A 7,960-nucleotide genomic window follows, 5' to 3' on the forward strand; every position below is an offset into this window, starting at 1 on the left:
TTCATTAACTACAGGAACGGATTGCAAAGTTGGCGGTTCGGCTTCAGTGCTCCTAACTCGAACCAAATGATAAATATAACCTTTGGAAATCATTTTTCGCGCCTTAAGGTAGGAAATAAACCTACCCTTTGGTGCTGGGGTATTGCCCATCCCTGGTTCACCCGGAAACTGAAATTTCACAGTTTTGGACCAACATTCCACATTGGCATAGCAAGAGGCTAGCCAATCCATTCCAATGATAGCGTTAAAGTCCACCATTTCTAACTCCACTAGATCAGCAACTGTTTCACGACCACATATTGTAACCACACACCTACGATAAATTCGGCTTGCAATAACAGGTTCCCCGACCGGAGTAGAGACCAAGAAGGGCTTGGACAAAGATTCGGGCTTTATACCGAACTTATCAGCAATATAAGGTGTGATATAAGATAGCGTAGAACCCGGATCGATCAATGCATAGACATCATAAGAACAAATGGATAAAATACCTGTCACAACATCTGGAGACGACTCAAGATCCTGCCGTCCTGCAAGTGCATAAATACGATTCTGGTTGCTGCCGGAAGCTGACACCTGACCTCTTCCCCTACCTCTACCTGCTGGGGCTGGAGAAGACCCTTGTCCAGGAGGGCGAACAGAAGATGAAGAACCTGCGATCGAACCTGTCGGCTGAGCCGGGCCTCCTCTACCACGAGATGGACAGTTTCCCATAACATAACCAGGCTGCCCACAAGAGTAACACACCCCCATACCCTGGCGGCACTGGCCAAAATGGCCCTTACCGCACTGATCACAACGGGGCAGTGGGGGCCTCGCCTGGCTCGATTCTCCTCTGTAAGAAGGAACTGATGCTCTCGAGCTTCAACTCGGTCCAGAATAAGTGGGTCTATCATAACACTGCCTCTGGGACCTGGAAGGTGCACTAACTGCTGAAGGATCTGATCTTCTATAAGAATATGGCCTATAATCTTCATGATAAGCACCTGAATAACCTGCGGACCTGGCCCGCTTATAACTGCCCCTACTCGGGTCTTGCTCAGTCCGCTGTCGGCCGTCAAGGTCCTCCAAATTTTGAGCATACGCCTGAATACGAGCAATATCCATACCACCCTGTAATGAAGCCGTCATACAATCCTTAATCAAGTGAGGCCCAAGTCCCGTCACAAAACGATGTACCCTATCTTCCATTTCAGCTACCATCGCCGGGGCGTATCTAGCCAAGGAGTTAAACTTCAAACTATATTCCCGAACGCTCATATTATTCTGACGAAGCAATAGAAATTCATCAGCTCTAGCTCTGCGAACCTCAGCGGGCAGATAATGATCCAGAAAGGCTCTGGTGAATTCTGACCATACTGCTGGCGGTGCGTTCGGCCCTCTCGATTGCTGCCAGGACTCATACCATACCGCGGCCACATCCCACAATCTATAAGAAGCTAGCTCCACTGATTCTGTATCAGAAGCATGCATTACCCTCAAAGCGCGGCCCATTTGATCTATAAAATTCTGAGGGTCATCCTTCGGGTTTGTCCCCGTGAACACCGGAGGGTCCAAAGTATAAAAGTCACGTACGCGGGAACTAACAGCCCTATCCGGAAGACCAGCCTGCCGCTGAGTTTGAATAGCCACCAATCTAGTCAATAACTGGACTGCATCTCGCAAGTCCTGGTCTGTAGCAGCAGGGGAAGGAGCTGGAGGCTGAGAAGCCGGAGGGACTGGAGCCCTATCCTGCTCTTCTGCACCTGATGGAGTAGAGGTAGCATGCAAGGGTGTAGCGCTCTGAGCCTCGCTATGCCCTAACTCAGCTGGCGGTACTCTGCTCGGGCCTTCCCCAGCAGTGCCCAGTATTCTGCTGACTTTCTTCTTTCTCGGAGGCATTGCTGAAAATTAAACACGGAAAGATTAGATAGTTGCATTCTTAACTTGGCTCTATCGCACGATCTAGATCATGAAGAAAAGTATCTTCCTAAATGCCCTGTAGCCTCCTGGCTATAGATATGGTGCACGACATATCGAAAACCAGGACTCTACTGGACACAGCTCATAGACATCCCTAGGACTGAACCGCTCTGATACCAATTTGTCACACCCCTAATGAAGAGTATGACGGGCTCCGACCCATAGGTCAAAAACCACCTGACTTAATAGATACTTAGAACATCACAGACCATAACTCAGAGAACACCTGCACGCAGAAAAGGCCCAACATAGAAATATCCGATAATTCAACACATATGTATATATGCAGACCGACAAGGTCGCCACAACAAAAAGTATATCATAAAGCCGGCAAGGCTATCAGAAAATATCCACAACCCAAAACAAGGCCGACAAGGCCATACATAATATTTACATATCCCACTATGTCTATGAGCCTCTAAGAGTGTACATATGAATATATATTACACTAACAGAAAAATACCAAAAGACAGCAAGTCCGGAGAAGTGGAACTTGCTAACACCACTGAAGTTAGAAAGTCCTACTGCGGTCGCTCCTCAATAACCCTGTCAGTGCCTGTAGCACGAAATACAGCGTCCCGTGTAATGGGACGTCAGTACGGATAAAAGTACTGAGTATGTAAGGCTGGAATTAATAACATAAGTAAAACGGAGATACAAGGACAATAGAAGTAACCTGCCATTTGAGAACGTACAGTATACAATGCATGAGTTTAAAATCATATGCAAGCATATACATACATATAAATAGTATCATCATCATAACGTACCCGGCCTTTTCAGGACTCGGTGTATAACGTACCCGGCCCTTTTCGGGACTCGGTATGTAACGTACCCGGCCCTTTCGGGACTCGGTGTGTAATACCAACTGATCAGTGATTGCACAATAGGTGCCGTACCCGGCCGACTATAGCGCGGCTCGGTGTAGTAAAATAGTGCATACGTACATATATACCATGCATAATGATATATATATAAGTAACAATGGCCTCTCGGAGTGACATAAGATTATAACCTCCGAATGAATTATGGAGCTCGTATCGAATCCAAGGAATTAGCTTAATGGTGAAAAACATGATAATATGGTAAGAATCAATCAAATAAGTAAGACATTAAGATTTGAAATACATAGCATAGGAATGGAGTGAAGTTGTTATGGAAGGCTTATGTTCATGTTCTAGTTGGGTTCGTGCCAAAGAAAGTAGGAAACGAACACCTTACATACCTTATCCGTCAAGCCACCACTTAAAGAATTCCTTACACCGGTGCTTGCCCTTCACCCGAACCTATATATCGAGAAATACATCTTTAATCATACTTTCATCATATTTCCATCAACTTATAAGCACTAATTATTGAAGACTAATTTGGGTTACGAAAATTTGGGCAGCATTTCCCCTATATCATATACTTCCTCCAAATACCAAAACAACTCCCAAATAATACCAACAATATCAACAATAACATCCTCAATATTCTACAAGATAAATATGTATATTCTCATCCAAAACTCTCTTCAAATCTCAATCCATAAGCCAACAACATCAACACAACAAACTATAACTTTTATTCTTGTAAATATTCCTAAATCAACGTTGATAAAGAGAGATTCAATGATTCATACCTTATATTTACCAAAGTAGCAAAATCTTCAATATTTACTTTGTTTCCAAGCCAACTCCAACACAGAATGAAATTATAAACGAGACTACACGTTGTCAGGACCTTGATTAATACGCCGTAACTTGAAATTGACTCAAAATCCTCACCTTTTATGTGATATAAGAGTGTGTTGGTTGCTGAATTTTCTGAAAATTTTTAGAAGTTTTTGATGGAAAAAATGAGGTTTTTAACCTTTTTATAGTGGCTCAAGTCGGCGATCTTGTAGCGATCTTTGTGGCTTAGTGCTATTTAAAGACCTTTGTCGGCCCTAATTTGTAACGTCCATAATTCTCTAATCCGATGTCCTATCGATGCGCTGGTTGTTGCGTTGGAAACTAGACTCGACGAACTTCATTCTAGGATTTTGAAACACCTTAAAACTCCTAATATGCATAAATATATACCCCTCCAAAGTTGACCCAAAATTCTATCCTTGATTCTGCCAACTTTTTTTTTTCTTTCAAATATTCAACGAACTTATTTTCCTTGATTTGCTTGGTCCTAGAGTCTTCCATGGCTTATTATATGAACTTAAACCCTCGTAACCATGAGATAGATGCATAAAATCTCCCATATCCTAGGAAATGCTCCACGTCTACCCTTAAACAACTAATGCCTAATAGATTTCACGTACAAGACTACGAGGTGTAACAGAGGCTACGTGGGAGGCCGAAGAGGACATGAAGTCCAGATATCCCCATCTCTTTGAAGAGCAAGCAGAAAATGCTGAAGGTAACTAACCTTTTCATTTAGATCCTTATAGTATAATCTCCATGTTTTCGGTATTCGAACGGTTCGGTAGACATTCGGTTCAGTAATCATGCATTCATTCAGTCAGTTCAGTGATCACGTGGCTCAGTCAGTTAGTTTTAGTTATCTTAGTTACAGAATAAACGCTGCCAAACTTCCATAGGGTCTTAGAATTAGCCGCGATTATAACCAAGACCATCATTCGAGAACGAATGATCCCAAGGGGGAGATAATGTTACACCCCGTATCTTAGAACTAAGGTTAGACTCATATCATTAGAGTTTTAGTGGAAAAACTGAAGGTTTGAACGTTTTGCGAAAATAGTTGATAGAGGCCTACTTCGGTGATAACTCCTTGATTAGTTGGGAATTTGGTAAAGTACCCTCAATGAAAGTTGTAGTACGTAAAAATAGCTTTCTAACGATATAAGGGCCGGCCAATCGAGAGATCGGAGCAAGGAGATATGATCGTCTCAATATGGCTAATAGTAAGGCGTTTAAAAGTCTATAGAATTGGCTAAGTTTTTGATACGTACGCCTTCCAGTCGAATTTCGTGAAAATCCGTTGGGAATTTGAGGAAACTTAAACCATGAAAGTTGTAGCCCTTTGAAATAGCTTTCCAACGGGATCAATTGTATATTATGGGCCTTAAACAGAGCTATGTACAAGAAGTTATGCCTATTTTACCGAACACTGTGCAGAACCGATACGTGTCGCGCGTGTGGGCGCGTGCGGGAGCGTGCAGGCGCGTACGATGGCTCTGCATCGCGGGCCGATCGCACAATCTGAATATTTACCTACAGGATGTCGCGCCATGCCCGTGCATCGCGGACCCAACGCGCAAAAGGTCGGGTTTCGGGTCAAAAGTTGGGATTTCGCGTTTTAAGTTATATTTAAGGTTGGGGTTTATTTCCCTAACATCTCTAGTCACGAAAAATCACCCTAAAGTCAGAGGGAACAAGTCCCAAGCCTCAAGAACCCTCCAAGGTAAGTTTTATCATGATTCTAGGTTGAATTCAAGTCCCTAATCGCTTTCTAACTTGAGTAAACCCTTTTAATCCATAGAGTTGTGATTGGAACATTATTGTTGGATGTGAAAACCCTAGAACCCAAATTCAAGAGGATTGAACGTCAAAAAGGTAATGCTTCTACACTCTAATCATTCATAATAGTGAATTGATGAGTTCTTGGGAGAATAGTAAATGGGTTTAGTAAAGAGAATTACACGAACTATAGTAGGGTTTTGGATTGTTAACTTGAGATTGTTATAATCATATCGGTGATGGAGAATGATGTTAATTACACCGAATTGAGATTGTAGAATCAGCTAGAAGTAATAGAATGGGGATTGGGTGAAGAAAACACCATTAATGAAGGTTGTGGAGCTTCGTACCCACAAGTGTTTGATAAAATGCTTAGATGACCAAAGCATGAATATTATTGCTAATATAGAATCCCTTTGACTTGTATTGATATAGATCAAAGTTGAAAGGGTTGACGAACATTGTATTACGCTCAAAGGCTAGAATTAAGGTATGTGAGGCTAACTATCTACGTTAGGGAATGTTCATGATTCTACCTACGCCTCATTCTTCATACTTGTCGGTAATATGACTCGGAATACGATTTAGCCCTAGTTTTATGATATGTTGTAGAAGCTCGTTATCTTCTAGGGTTGCGATTCTGAGAATTCGTTCATGGTTGTCAATTTGAATATCATGAACTCAACACGTAATCTTTATAGACTTATGTATTGTTACCACATGAGTCTCAGTCTAGAAATTCAGTATGCTCAGAAACAGTCAGTGTTTTCAGTTCAGTCCAGCATGTCTATTTCAGTTCAACATTGTTCATTGTCATTATGGTCTCAGTCCTTATTAATTAACCATAATTAAACATATGTGATTTTGCCCGAGGGCACAGCACAGTCTTGTGTATACGTATATATGGCCGAGGCCATTGACTGACGCACTACTAGGCCGAGGCCATAGCGTGCATTTATTATTAGGTCGAGGCCCCACATATACAAACACGGATAATACGGATGATTCGGATACGGAAGCGAGGGAGTATTCATATCTCTACTTCCTTGCTATTACGATTCGATTATCGATTTCGAGTTTCGATTTTTCGGTATTTTATTGCTTCGGTTGCTTTACATACCAGTACAATTCAAATGTGCTGATGTCCCTTTTATTGCTTGGGGGCCTGCATCTCGTGATGCAGGCAACGATATACAGGTTGACGACTCAGCTATTTAGGAGTGCACGTATCAGCTACTGGTGAGCCCCAAATTCCTTCGGGGCGTTGTCAACTATCTAGTTATTTCAGTTTATAGATAGCTCTATTATTCAGTATTCTTAGAGGCTTCATAGACACAGTTCAGACAGTCAGATATTTGTTATGTTAGTTTTGTTGACAGTTATACTCAGTTGTTCAGTTGTTTGGTTTAGCCATGTTGGCTACTTTCAGATATTTTCAGATTGTCTAAGTATTTCCGCATTATGATATTTCAGTCAGACTTTTAGTTAATCAGCATGTGTTATTTTTATTTTATAAGTCAGTTATGTTTTGGTATCACATGTTGATTCAGCCAGCCAGTTGGTTGGCTCGGTCACATGCAGTCAGGCACCGGGTGCCGTGTTACGTCCAGGCCCAGGTTCGGGGCATGACAGTTTAGGCTCCCATAGACCTGTATTGTTTTTATCTAAGTTTTCTCATTATTTAGGATTTGTTGTAACTGCAGTTGAATCATGACTACATCAAGGATAGCTTCATGCTCCCTTTTACCTCTTTTTTAGACTTGCTGATCCTGTTTTGGTCATCTTTTATGCCTTGTTAGGACCTTATTTGATTTCACATTTGAGTTTGGATCCCTGTGTTTGATACTAGGAATTAACTAAGTCAAAATTGTCATTTTCAAGTTCTACAATGTTTTCTATAGTGCTGTTTATGTGTTAGATGATCTTGAGACTAGTTGAGACCTTTGTGAGCCAAAGATTGAACATGAACTAGGATATAAAGACCTGGGAAATGTTGAAGACCTGCACTCTGAATCTGCTTAATACCTGGACTTGTTTAAGCTAAAATTGGTACAAAAAAAAATATATAACTTGGGACTTTAAACTTGCCTCTATAAGTGGTGCATGGGTTTAAAATATGGTTCCCTGGCATTTGTTTTAGATTCTTCTTGGCTTAAAAATGAATTCCTGGTCAGGTCCGTCATTGTCCTATCTTCATTAAAAATTGATTTCCTTAAAATAAATTGTAAACTAATATTTGTTGAATAGAATAACTGTGGTTTTGCCTTTGTCTTTGGTTGCTTCACTCTTAATCCTGGCCTGCTTTGTTTCCCTTACTACTTCATTTGTTGCTATTCATTTGCTACCTTAAAATTTTCCATGTCTTCTAGCTGAATTATGGCATTTGAGGTGCCTTGCATTGCCAAAGCCTTCATATTACCTAAGGGTTGCTTGTTTTCTTTGCTTCTGGGATTAGTTGAATCCCTTCTGTGACTTTTCTTGCCTCATGTGTGTCAAGTTTTTGGCAGTAGAGCTATACGTTTTAGAGTCCCTACTTGTTAGCC

At 41.4% G+C, this 7,960-nt stretch overlaps 1 long non-coding RNA gene across 1 annotated transcript; it reads left to right on the forward strand.

The window, feature by feature from the left end:
• The first annotated feature begins 5,788 nt into the window (after positions 1-5,788).
• LOC132054870 (uncharacterized) lies at positions 5,789-6,826 on the forward strand. The gene is made up of 2 exons (XR_009414386.1): positions 5,789-5,907; positions 6,601-6,826. It is a non-coding gene; the product is annotated as an uncharacterized LOC132054870 (long non-coding RNA).
• Positions 6,827-7,960: the final 1,134 nt, after the last annotated feature.

This window comes from Lycium ferocissimum, chromosome 4 (genome assembly GCF_029784015.1).
Source record: "Lycium ferocissimum isolate CSIRO_LF1 chromosome 4, AGI_CSIRO_Lferr_CH_V1, whole genome shotgun sequence".
In the NCBI taxonomy this organism is placed as follows: Eukaryota; Viridiplantae; Streptophyta; class Magnoliopsida; order Solanales; family Solanaceae; genus Lycium; species Lycium ferocissimum.